Genomic DNA, 10,751 nt, shown 5'->3' with positions numbered 1-10,751 from the left:
ATGGACTACATTATGTATGCAGTATGTACATATGTCACATATGTACATATTGAATAATGTACATATATAGTATACATGTACATATATATGAATTGTATGTATTTCTCAATCTCTTCACACACAACACACACACACACACACACACACACACACACACGACTCTTGAACAATGCGGGTTTGGGGCTCCCAAACCCCTCAACTCCTGCAGTCAAAAATTCACATATAATTTTGGACTTCTCAAAAATTTAACTGCTAAGAGCCTACTGCTGACCTGAAATCTTACTGATAGCATAAACAGTCAATGGATACATACTTTCTATGTTCTATGTATCATTTACTATATCCTTACGACAAAGTAACCTAGAGAGAAGATGTTATTAAGAAAATTATAAGGAAAAGAAAATACATTTACAGTGTAGGTATATTTATTGAAAAAAAAATACATTTGTAAGTGGACCAGCACAGTTCAAAATTGTGTTGTTCGTGCTCACTTCGGCAGCACATATACTAAAATTGGAACGATACAGAGAAGATTAGCATGGCCCCTGTGCAAGGATGACACGCAAATTCGTGAAGCGTTCCATATTTTTCTGGACGACTTTCTGAATGAATCATCTCCCTTTTTTCTGCATTGAATGTTATATTTTCTTATGTGATATAACATATATAATGTTATGATATATATTTTATAATATAGGCATCCTGTACTTATCATCTGATTGCTAAAAGCACCAATTTCACTTTGTCATAGAATCTGGAAAAAAAAAATTGTGTTGTTCAAGAGTCAACTAGAATATATAGATAACAATGGCAGAGGAACTATTTTCAAAGTTAGACTATATATATGAATTCTCTAATTAAGAACCCAGTATAGGAATATAAAAACTACACATCTTAGATACTCTATATTGAAACTGTAAGATGTAAATGACAAGCAAAAGCAATCTTAAAGACTAACATGGAGAAAAGAGGTTAGCTAAAAATAAAGGATGATCGCATGTATAGTACTATTTTATTTGCATTGATGTATTCCAGAAAGTAATAGAATATTCTAAGTGCTAAGAGAAAATAACTATCACCTATAATATATTCAGCTAAACATATATTCAGGAATAAGCGTAGAGAGTAGAAGTTCACAAGGTAAATAATCCCAGAGGAAATAAGTGGGGTGTGATTGAGAACAGGTATTTGGTAGCCAGATTGCTGGGTTGTGAATCAGGTTTCTGCCGCTTCTTGGCTATATAAATTTAATCTTTCTATTTTCCTATTCTTCATCTATAAAATGAGGGTGATGTATGCTATAGTATTGTTATGAGGATTGAATGAGTTAATATAGGCATAACACTTAAAATACTGCATAGCACATAATATGATATGTGGTATGTACAAATATACGTGAGTGTGTGGTGTGGATGTGGATGTGATACAGTTTGGGAAAGCTGGTGAAGTTAGTGGGGTCTGGAACCAATGGTCAAGAAAGAATTCTTGAGACACATTTGGTGCATAAAGGTGATTTTATTAAAGCACAGGGTGGGCAGAAAGAGCTTCTGCCCTAGGACTGTGAGGAACTGATTATATACTTTGGGGTTGGAGGGAGTAAAGATGAGGGAAGTTTCAAAATGATTTTCATATGCTAACGAAGACTCACGGGAAACCTAAGTCCTGGCTATTGTCAAACCAGGTTGTTTTTCCCTCTAGCAAAGCATTAACATTATGACAGCTGTGAGCTTCCTGGAGGAACATTATACTCTGCCTGCCTCAATGGGTTGCAGGTTATACATTTAATTTTATCTACATTTCCTCTGCTTTTGTTTCCCACATCAGATATATATGTACACACATATATACATATACAGTTAGCACTGAAACAATGTATACATAAACAAATGTTTATTTGGGGCACCAAACTTTATGCAGTTGAAAACCTGTGTATAACTTTCAACTCTCCCAAAACTTAACTAATAGCCTTTAAAAACTTACTAATAGCCTCCTGTTGACCAGAAGCCTTACTGATAACATAAACAACACATATTATGTGTGTTATTATGTTTTATATACTGTATTCTTACAATGAAGTAAGCTGGGGAAAAGAAAATGTAAAAAAAAAAAAAAAAAAAAAAAGGCCTAAGGAAGAGAAAATATATTACAGTACTGTATAATTGACCCTTGAACAACAGGGGTTTGAACTGTGTGGGTCCACTTATATGCAGATTTTTCTTTTTTCACAGCAAAAGCCACAAGGCATTTATTTGCAACTGTCCATTCAAGTTTCCACTGGATTGAATGGAAGGTGACCGATGCCAAAGTCATGCTTGTTGCCCTCTGACTCCCCAGGGACACTCTGAGGCTGTCAGCAGCCCCTGATGACCCAGGACCTGGCAGGGCTACCAGTCACTCTGTGTGCTATTGGAGTGCTCAGCCTGGGGCTGGTGAGCAGGAGGCTGGGCTGAAGTAGAGGAATGTGTCCAGAGGGTAGAGATGGCACTGAGAGGGAGTCCTGTTTCCTACTGCCCTCTCTCTCCAGTTCTCTGCATATAGGTCTCCAGGGCTGCACTGAGAAAGCAGAGGAGCACAGATCCCTCCCTGCGATTGTACCCTGGCCCCATGGCCTTCTGGAAGCAGGCATACTCACATGTGGCCACAGCTACCAATACTCACAGCTGGTGATGTACTTCCAGGCAGATGGAGCAGTTGTGCTGTGCCTCGAGGCTGCTGTCACCAGCCATGGGCCCACCCGGCTTTCACTGCTGTTGACCTGAAGCCATCAGGCTGTGGGCCAGGCCTCCCATGGCTGCTGCCTATGACCCACCTGACCCACCTATGTTCTGATTTTTTCAACAAATATACCTACAGTACTCTAAGTGTATTTTCTCTTCCTTATGATTTTCTTAATAACATGTTCTTTTCTCTTCTCTATTTTATTGTAAGAACACAGTGTATAATGCATATAATGTAAAAAATATGTTAATCGACTATGTTACCAGTAAGGTTTCTGGCCAACAGTAGGCTACTAGTAGTTAAATTTGGGGGGAATCAAAAGTTATAGGCAGATTTTTGTGCATGAGGCACATGCTTTATAATCAAATACAAACATTAACTCAAAATAGATCACAAACGTAAATTACAATGCAATACTGTGAAACTACAATATAATATTGGAGAAAAACCTAGGATTTTGATGGGACTGCAATGAATATAGATTAAATTACAAAGAACAGATATCATGACCATATTGAGTAGCTATTCATGAACAAGTAATATCTCTCTGTTTATTTAGTTCTTTGATCTGTTCATCAGAATTTTGTAGTTTTTCTCCTATAGATTTTGTACATATTTTATTAGATTTATACATAACTGTTTCATTTGGGGGCTGCTAATGTTAATGGTATTGTGATTTTAATTTCAAATTCTAATATTTCATTGCTGGTATATAGGAAAGCAATTGACTTTTCAAGTAATGATCATTTATTAGTTACAAGAGGATTTTTGTCTATTGGTTTACTTTGGGTTTTTTGTCAGTTCTTTGGAATTTTCCAAATAGGCAATCATGTCATTTGTGACTCTAGATGGTTTTATTTTTTCCCTCCCGACCTGTACAACTTTTATTTCCTTTTCTTATTTTATTTCATTAGCTAGTACTTCTAATTGCAAAGGAATAGTGAAAGGAGACATCTTTGATTTATAGCTGATCTTAGTGATAAATCATTGAGTTTCTCAACATTAAGTATGATGCTAGCTATAGAATTTTTATTGATATTCTTTATCAAGTTGAGGAGGTTAGCTCATATTTCTAGTTTACTAAGAGGTTTTTTTGGTTTGTTTGTTTTTGCTTTGTTTTTAAGATTTAATTGTTTATTTCATAGAAGGAGAGAGAGAGAGTATGTGTGAGAGGGATGGGCAGAGGGAGAGGGCAAGAATGTCTCCAGCAGACTCTACACTGAGTACAGAGCCCAATGTGGGGCTCAATCCCACAACCTTGAGATCATGACCTGAGCTGAAACCACTAGTTGGTAGCTCAATCTACTGTACCACCCAGGTGCCCCAAGAGGTTTTTGTTTTAATAATGAATGGTTGTTGGATTTTATCAAATACTTTTTCTGCATCTATTGATATGATCATGTGATTTTTCTTTTATAGTCTGTTGTTGTGATGGATTGCATTAATTGATTTATAATGATAAACCAGTCTTTCATACCTGAGATAAAGCCCACTTGGTTGTGGTGTATATTTTAACAAATTATTGGATTTAATTTGCTAATATTGTGTTAATATTTTTTAGGATTTTGCATCTATGTTTATGTGAGATATTAGTCTATAGTTTTATATCCTTGCAATGTTTTTGTCCAGTTTAGGTACTAGGGTAATGCTAGCCTCAGAAAAGAAGTTAGGAAGTATTTACACTGCTTCTATTTTCTGAAAGAGATTGTAGAGGATTAATGCAACTCCATAAATATTTGGTAGAATTCACCATTGAATTAATCTGGGATTGGTGCTTTCTGTTTTGGAAGGTTATTAATTATCGATTCAATTTCTTTAATAAATACATGCATATTCATATCATGTATTTTTGTCTTGTGTAAAATTTGACTAATTGTATCTTTGAAGGAATTGGTCTACTTCATCATCTAGGTGATCAAATTGGGGACATGTAGCTCTTCATAATTTCTTTTATTGTCCTTTTAACATCTATGGGATATGTAATGGTATGCCCTTTTTCATTTCTGATATTAATAGCCGGTATCTTCTCTCTTTTTTCCTTGCTAGAGGCATCGCTAGAGGCCTATCAACTTTATTGATCTTTAAAAAAAAAAAACCTTTTGGTTTCCTGATTGTATTTTTCCTTTTTTTTCAATTTCATTGATTTCTGCTCTAATTCTTACTATTTATTTTTTTTGGCTTATATAGGATTTAATTTGCTCTTCTTTCCCTAGATTTCTATAGTGGAAACTTAGATTGTTGATTTTATATCTTTCTTCTTTTGTGATATGCATTCAATGCTATAAATTTCCCTCTAAGCACTGCTTTCACTATGTTCACAAATTGTGATAAATTGTTTTTTTTTTTCATTTTCATTTGACTTGACAATTCTAACATTTCCCTTGAGATTTCTTCTTCAACTCATGTGTTATTTAGAAGTGTATTGTTTAATTTCTATTTTTGGGAGATTTTCCATTTACTTTTCTCTTATTCATTACTAGTTTCATTTCATTGTGGTCTGACAGCAAACGTTGATTTCTGTTCTTTTTGATTTCTTAAGGTGTGTTTAATGTCTAAGGAAGTGGTCTGTTTTGGTAAACATTCTATGTGAAGTTGAGAAGAACATGTATCTTATCTTTGGAGGAATTAGTCTTTCAATGTCATCTTGTCCAATTGATTGATGATGTTGTTGGTTTAACTATATCTTTACTAATTTTCTGACTGCCAAATCTGTTCATTTTTGGTAGAGGGATGTTGAAGCCTCCGACTATGATAGCAGAATTTTTTTCCTTGTAGTTCTATCAGTTTGACTCTCTGTTGTTAGGAGTATGCATATTAAGGATTGTTATGTCTTCCTGGAGAATTGACCCCTTTGTCTTGATATAATACCTGTATTTATCCATGATAACTTACCTTGCTTTGATTTGTTTTGTCTGAAATTAATATAGCCACTTGTGCTTTCTTTTTATCTATATTGGCATGGTATGTTTTTTCTATCCACTTATTTTTAATCTGTATTCATCTTTATATTTACAGTAGACTTCTTGTAGACTGTGTATAGTTAAGTCTTATTCTTTGACCCACTGTGACAATCTGTCTTTTAATTGGTACATTGAGACCATTAATGTTCAAAGGGATTATTGATGTAGTTTGATTAAATTGACCATATTTTTTATATGTTTCTTGTTTGTTATTTTTTTCTTTGTTCAAAATTTTGCCTTCCACTCTTTTTCTGCTTCTTGTGGTTTTTATTAAACATTTTATAATTCCAATTTCCTTCACTTTTATCTTATGAGTTATACTTCTTTTTACCTTGTTTTAGTGCTTTCCCTAGAGTTTTCAATATATATATATACAACTAATCCAAGTCCACTTTCACATAAAATTGTAGCACCTTTGGGTAATGTGGCTACCTTATAATAACAAAATAATCCTATCACTTCTCCTTGTCCCTTGTATCATTGCTGTCATTCATTCCATATGCATATCAATATACATAAGCATATATCTTTAATTCCAGTATAAATAAATATACAGAGTTATATTAGTTTCAGGTATACAGTAAAATGATTCAAATCCTATACATTACCCAGTGCTCATCATGATACTCTTAATCCCCTTCACCTAATTCACTCATCCTTCTACCCACCTTCCATGTGGTAACCATCAGTTTGTTCTCTATATTTAAGAGTCTGGTTTTCTGTTTTTCTCTGATTTTCTTTTTTTTTTTTTTTAGATTGATTGATTGATTGATTGATTGATGATAGACATAGAGAGAGAGAAGCAGAGACATAGGAGGAGGGAGAAGCAGGCTCCATGCCGGGAGCCCAACGCAGGACTCGATCCTGGGACTCCAGGATCGCGTCCTGCCAAAGGCAGGCGCCAAACCGCTGAGCCACCCAGGGATCCCCTCTTTTGTTTTTTTAAATTAAGTTCCACATATGGAAATCATATGGTATTTGTTTTTTTTTTTTTTTTTTGCTGACTGACTTATTTCACTTAGCACTATAGTCTCTAGATCCATACATTTTGTTGCAAATGGCAAGATTTCATTCTTTTTATGGCTGAGTAATATTCCATTATATTTATATACATCTTCTTTATCCATTCATCTGTTAATGGACACTTGAACTGATTCCATAATTTGGCTATTGTAAATAATGCTGCTATAAATATAACTTTGCCCATACCTTTTGAATTAGTGTTTTCATATTCTTTGGGTAAATATCCAGTAGGGTGATTGCTAGATCAGAGGGTAGTTCCATATTTAATGTTTTGTTTTAATTCTTTGTCCATACTGTTTTCCACAGTGGCTGTACCAGTTTGCATTCCCACCAACAGCGCACAATTCTTTTTTCTCCACCTCCTTGCCAACACATGTTATTTCTTGAGTTTTTGATTTTAGTCATTTTGACAAGTGTTGGGTGATATCTCATTGTGGTTTTGATTTACATTTCCACAATGATGAGTGATGTAGAGCTTTTCATGTGTTTTTTTGGTCATCTGTATGTCTTGGAGAAATATCTGTTCATATCTTCTGCCCATTTTTAATTGGCTTATTTGGGGGTTTTTGATGTTGAGTTGTATCAGTTCTTTATATATTTTGGATAATGACCCTTTATTGGATATGTCATTTGTGAATAACTTGTCCCATTCAGTAGGTTGTCTCTTAGTTTTGTTGACAGTTTCTTTTGCTGTGCAGAAACTTTATTTTGATATAGTCTCAATGGTTTATTTTTGCTTTTATTTCCCTTGTCTCAGGAGACATATCTAGAAAAATCTTGCTATGGTCAATGCCAGAGAAATTATTGCCTCTGCTCTCTTCTAGGACTTTTATGGTTTCAGGTCTTACATTTGGGTCCTTAATCCACTTCAAGTTTATTTTGGTGTGTGGTATAAGAAAGTGGTCCAGTCTCATTCTTTTGCATGTAGCTGTCCAGTTTTCCCAACATCATTTGTTGAAGAAACTATCTTTTTCCCATTTCATATTCTTCCCTGCATTGTCAACAATTAATTGACCATATAATCATGGGTTTATTTCTGGGCTCTCTATTCTGGCTCCATAGATCTATGTGTCTATTTATGTGTTAGCACCATACTGTTTTGATTACTACAGTTTTATAGTATACTTTGAAATCTGGGATTTCTTGGGGTTGTTTTTTTTTTTCAAGATTGCTGTGGCTATTTGATTTGTGAGTGTGTGTGGGGGGGGGTTCTGTACGAAATTTAGGATTGTTTTCTCTAAATATGCCCCCCAAAAAATGCTGTTGGTATTTTAATAGAGATTACATTAATTCTGTTGATTGCTTTTGGTAGTATGAACATTGTAAAATAAGAGAATATTATGAAAAAAATTATATGCCAACAAATTGGTCAACCTAGAAGAAATGGATAAATTCTTGGAAACATAACTTCCCAAAACTGAATCAGGAAGAAATAGAAAATTTGAACAGTTTGAAATACCAGCAATGAAATTGAATCAGTAATCAAAAAACTCTCAACAAACAAAAGTCCAAAACCAGACAACTTTACAGGTAATTTATACCAAACATTTAAAGAAGAGTTAATACCTATTCTCAAACTACTCCAAAAAATAGAAAAGGAAGGAAAACTTAAAAATTTCATTCTATGAGGCCAGCATTATTCTGATACCAAAACCAGATGAAGACATGACAGAAAAAGAGAACTGTATAGGTCAGTATCTCTGATGAACATAGATGCAAAAATCCTCAACAAAATATTAGCAAATAGGATCCAGCAATATATTTAAAAAATTACCACAATCAAGTAGGGTTTATTTCTGGAGTGCAGAGGTGGTTCAATATTCTCTAATTTATCAGTGTGATACATTAACAAAAGAAAAGATAAAAACCATATGATTATCTCAATAGATGCAGAAAAAAAAAACCATTTGGCAAAATATAACATCCATTTATCAGAAAAACCCTCAACAAAGTAGGTTTAGAAGGAACATACCTCTTCACAATAAAGGGTATCTATGAAAAACCCACAGCTAACATCTTAATCAATGGTGAAAAACCAAGAGCTCTACCTCTAAGATCAGGAACAAAACAAGGATGTCCATTCTCACCACTATATTCAGCATATAATGGGAAGTCCTAACCACCACAATCAGACAAGAGAAAGGAATAAAAGACATCCAAATTGATAAGGAAGAAGTGAAACTTTCACTATTTGCAGATGCCATAATAGTATATACAGAAAACCCTAAAGAGTCCACAAAAAAACCTGTGAGAACTGATAAATGAATTCTGTACAGTTTCAGGATACAAAATGAATATACAGAAATCCACTGTGTTTCTATACACTAATAGTGAAGTAGCAGAAAGATAAATTAAGAAAACGGTCCCATTTAAAACTGCACCAGAAATAATAAAATACCTAGAAACAACCTTAACCAATGAAATGAAAGACATACTCTGAAAACTATAAAACATTGATGAGAGAAAGTGAAGATGGCACAAACAAGTGGAAAGATACTCCATTAATCCATGCTCATGGATTGGGAGAAAAAAATATTGTTAAAATATCCCTAACGTGTGTGTATACTAAGCATATATAATTAAATACATTGTTGCTATTGTTATTTTAAACAAATTGTTCTTTATTAGACTAATTATGAATAAAAAATGAAAGTTTTTTAGTCCAGTAAAGCATATTAATCACAGTCCTTTTAAATTCTGGTCTGATAATCCAACATCCCTGCTGTAGCTGACTCTGGTTCTGATGCTTCATCTGTGTCTTCAAATTGTGATTTTTATTTATTTTTATATTTATTTATTTTATTTTTTTAAAGGTTATTTATTTATTTATTTATTTATTCATGAGAGACGGAGAGAGAATGAGGCAGAGACACAGGCAGAGGGAGAAGCAGTCTCCATGCAGGGAGCCCGACATGGGACTCGATCCCAGGTCTCCAGGGTCACTCCCTGGGCTGAAGGCGGCACTAAACGGCCGAGTCACCCAAACTGCCCGTGATTTTTATTTTTTATCGTGCCTTGTAGTTTCTTCTTGATAGCCAGACATGATCTACTGGGCAAAGGAAACTAATGTAAATAAGCCTTTAGTAATGTGGTGGTGATGTTGGGAGGATGAGACATGTTCTATGATTTGGTCTCAGTCCTTTTTGAGCCTCTATGCCTCTACATGGTGAACTTCATGTGTTTCTGAACTCTATTCCTTTCTCATTAGTTAAGACATGATGGTTAATGTGTTCTGAAATTGGGAGGGCTATTGCTGACTGGAATTAGGTGTTTCCCCTCCCTCACATGGAATTGTCCAGATTCCGCTCTAACAATAACCTGGTAGGTTGGGCTCTCTTTAACTCTCCTGAGAGCATGTCTTATTAAGACCAGAGTGCTCTGGTTTAATTCAGAGTTGTTACTTTCCCCTCTCCTGCCAGCATTAGGGGAATTTTCTGATAGTCACTGTGAAAACTTGGTTGAGCTCCTGGAAGAAAATCTCACACAATTATGGGACTCCTTTATGACTATATTCCTCTGGACTTTTTAACTCTCACACTGAACCTCCAGCAATTCATCAGTCATAACTCAGGTTTTCCTAAGGCACAGATTCCTGCAGCAATTTCTTCTCATGATTCTCTGCTCTGATAAGCTGTGACTCCTCATATTCTCCTGTCTGTCTCTCCCATTAATGGTGGAAGCAGTTTGCTGTGTATTCTCCTCTCTCTTACAGATCCAAGAAAAGTTGATATTTTTAGTTTGTTCAGTTTTTTACCGAGTTAAAGTCGAACAGCAAATTCCAAGCTATTTACGTGTGGACCCAGAAATATATTAATCTTTAAGGATTTTCTCTTGAGCACATATTCATATGGGAATAGGCAGGTTAGAAAGCATAGTAGTTTTTATGTCTACCTATCCCAGTTTTCTTATCCTGGCACACATGTAGACCAGCTTGAGCTTTCTTCTTCTATTTTGACAGTGGTGGTCATTCTCAAAATTGAACTAGACATTCTCTCAGCAGTTTTTTTTTTTTTTCATATTTCTTCTATCCTTCTTGAGGTCAAATGTCCC

The 10,751-nt window shown here is 34.8% G+C and overlaps 1 non-coding gene across 1 annotated transcript; it reads left to right on the top strand.

Moving 5' to 3' along the window:
* The first annotated feature begins 483 nt into the window (after positions 1-483).
* On the top strand, positions 484-590 carry LOC119874374. Its single transcript, XR_005368228.1, has one exon. It is a non-coding gene; the product is annotated as a U6 spliceosomal RNA (small nuclear RNA).
* Positions 591-10,751: the final 10,161 nt, after the last annotated feature.

This window comes from Canis lupus, chromosome 12, assembly GCF_011100685.1.
Source record: "Canis lupus familiaris isolate Mischka breed German Shepherd chromosome 12, alternate assembly UU_Cfam_GSD_1.0, whole genome shotgun sequence".
Lineage (NCBI taxonomy): Eukaryota > Metazoa > Chordata > Mammalia > Carnivora > Canidae > Canis > Canis lupus.
This window is presented reverse-complemented; position numbering and strand designations above follow the sequence as displayed.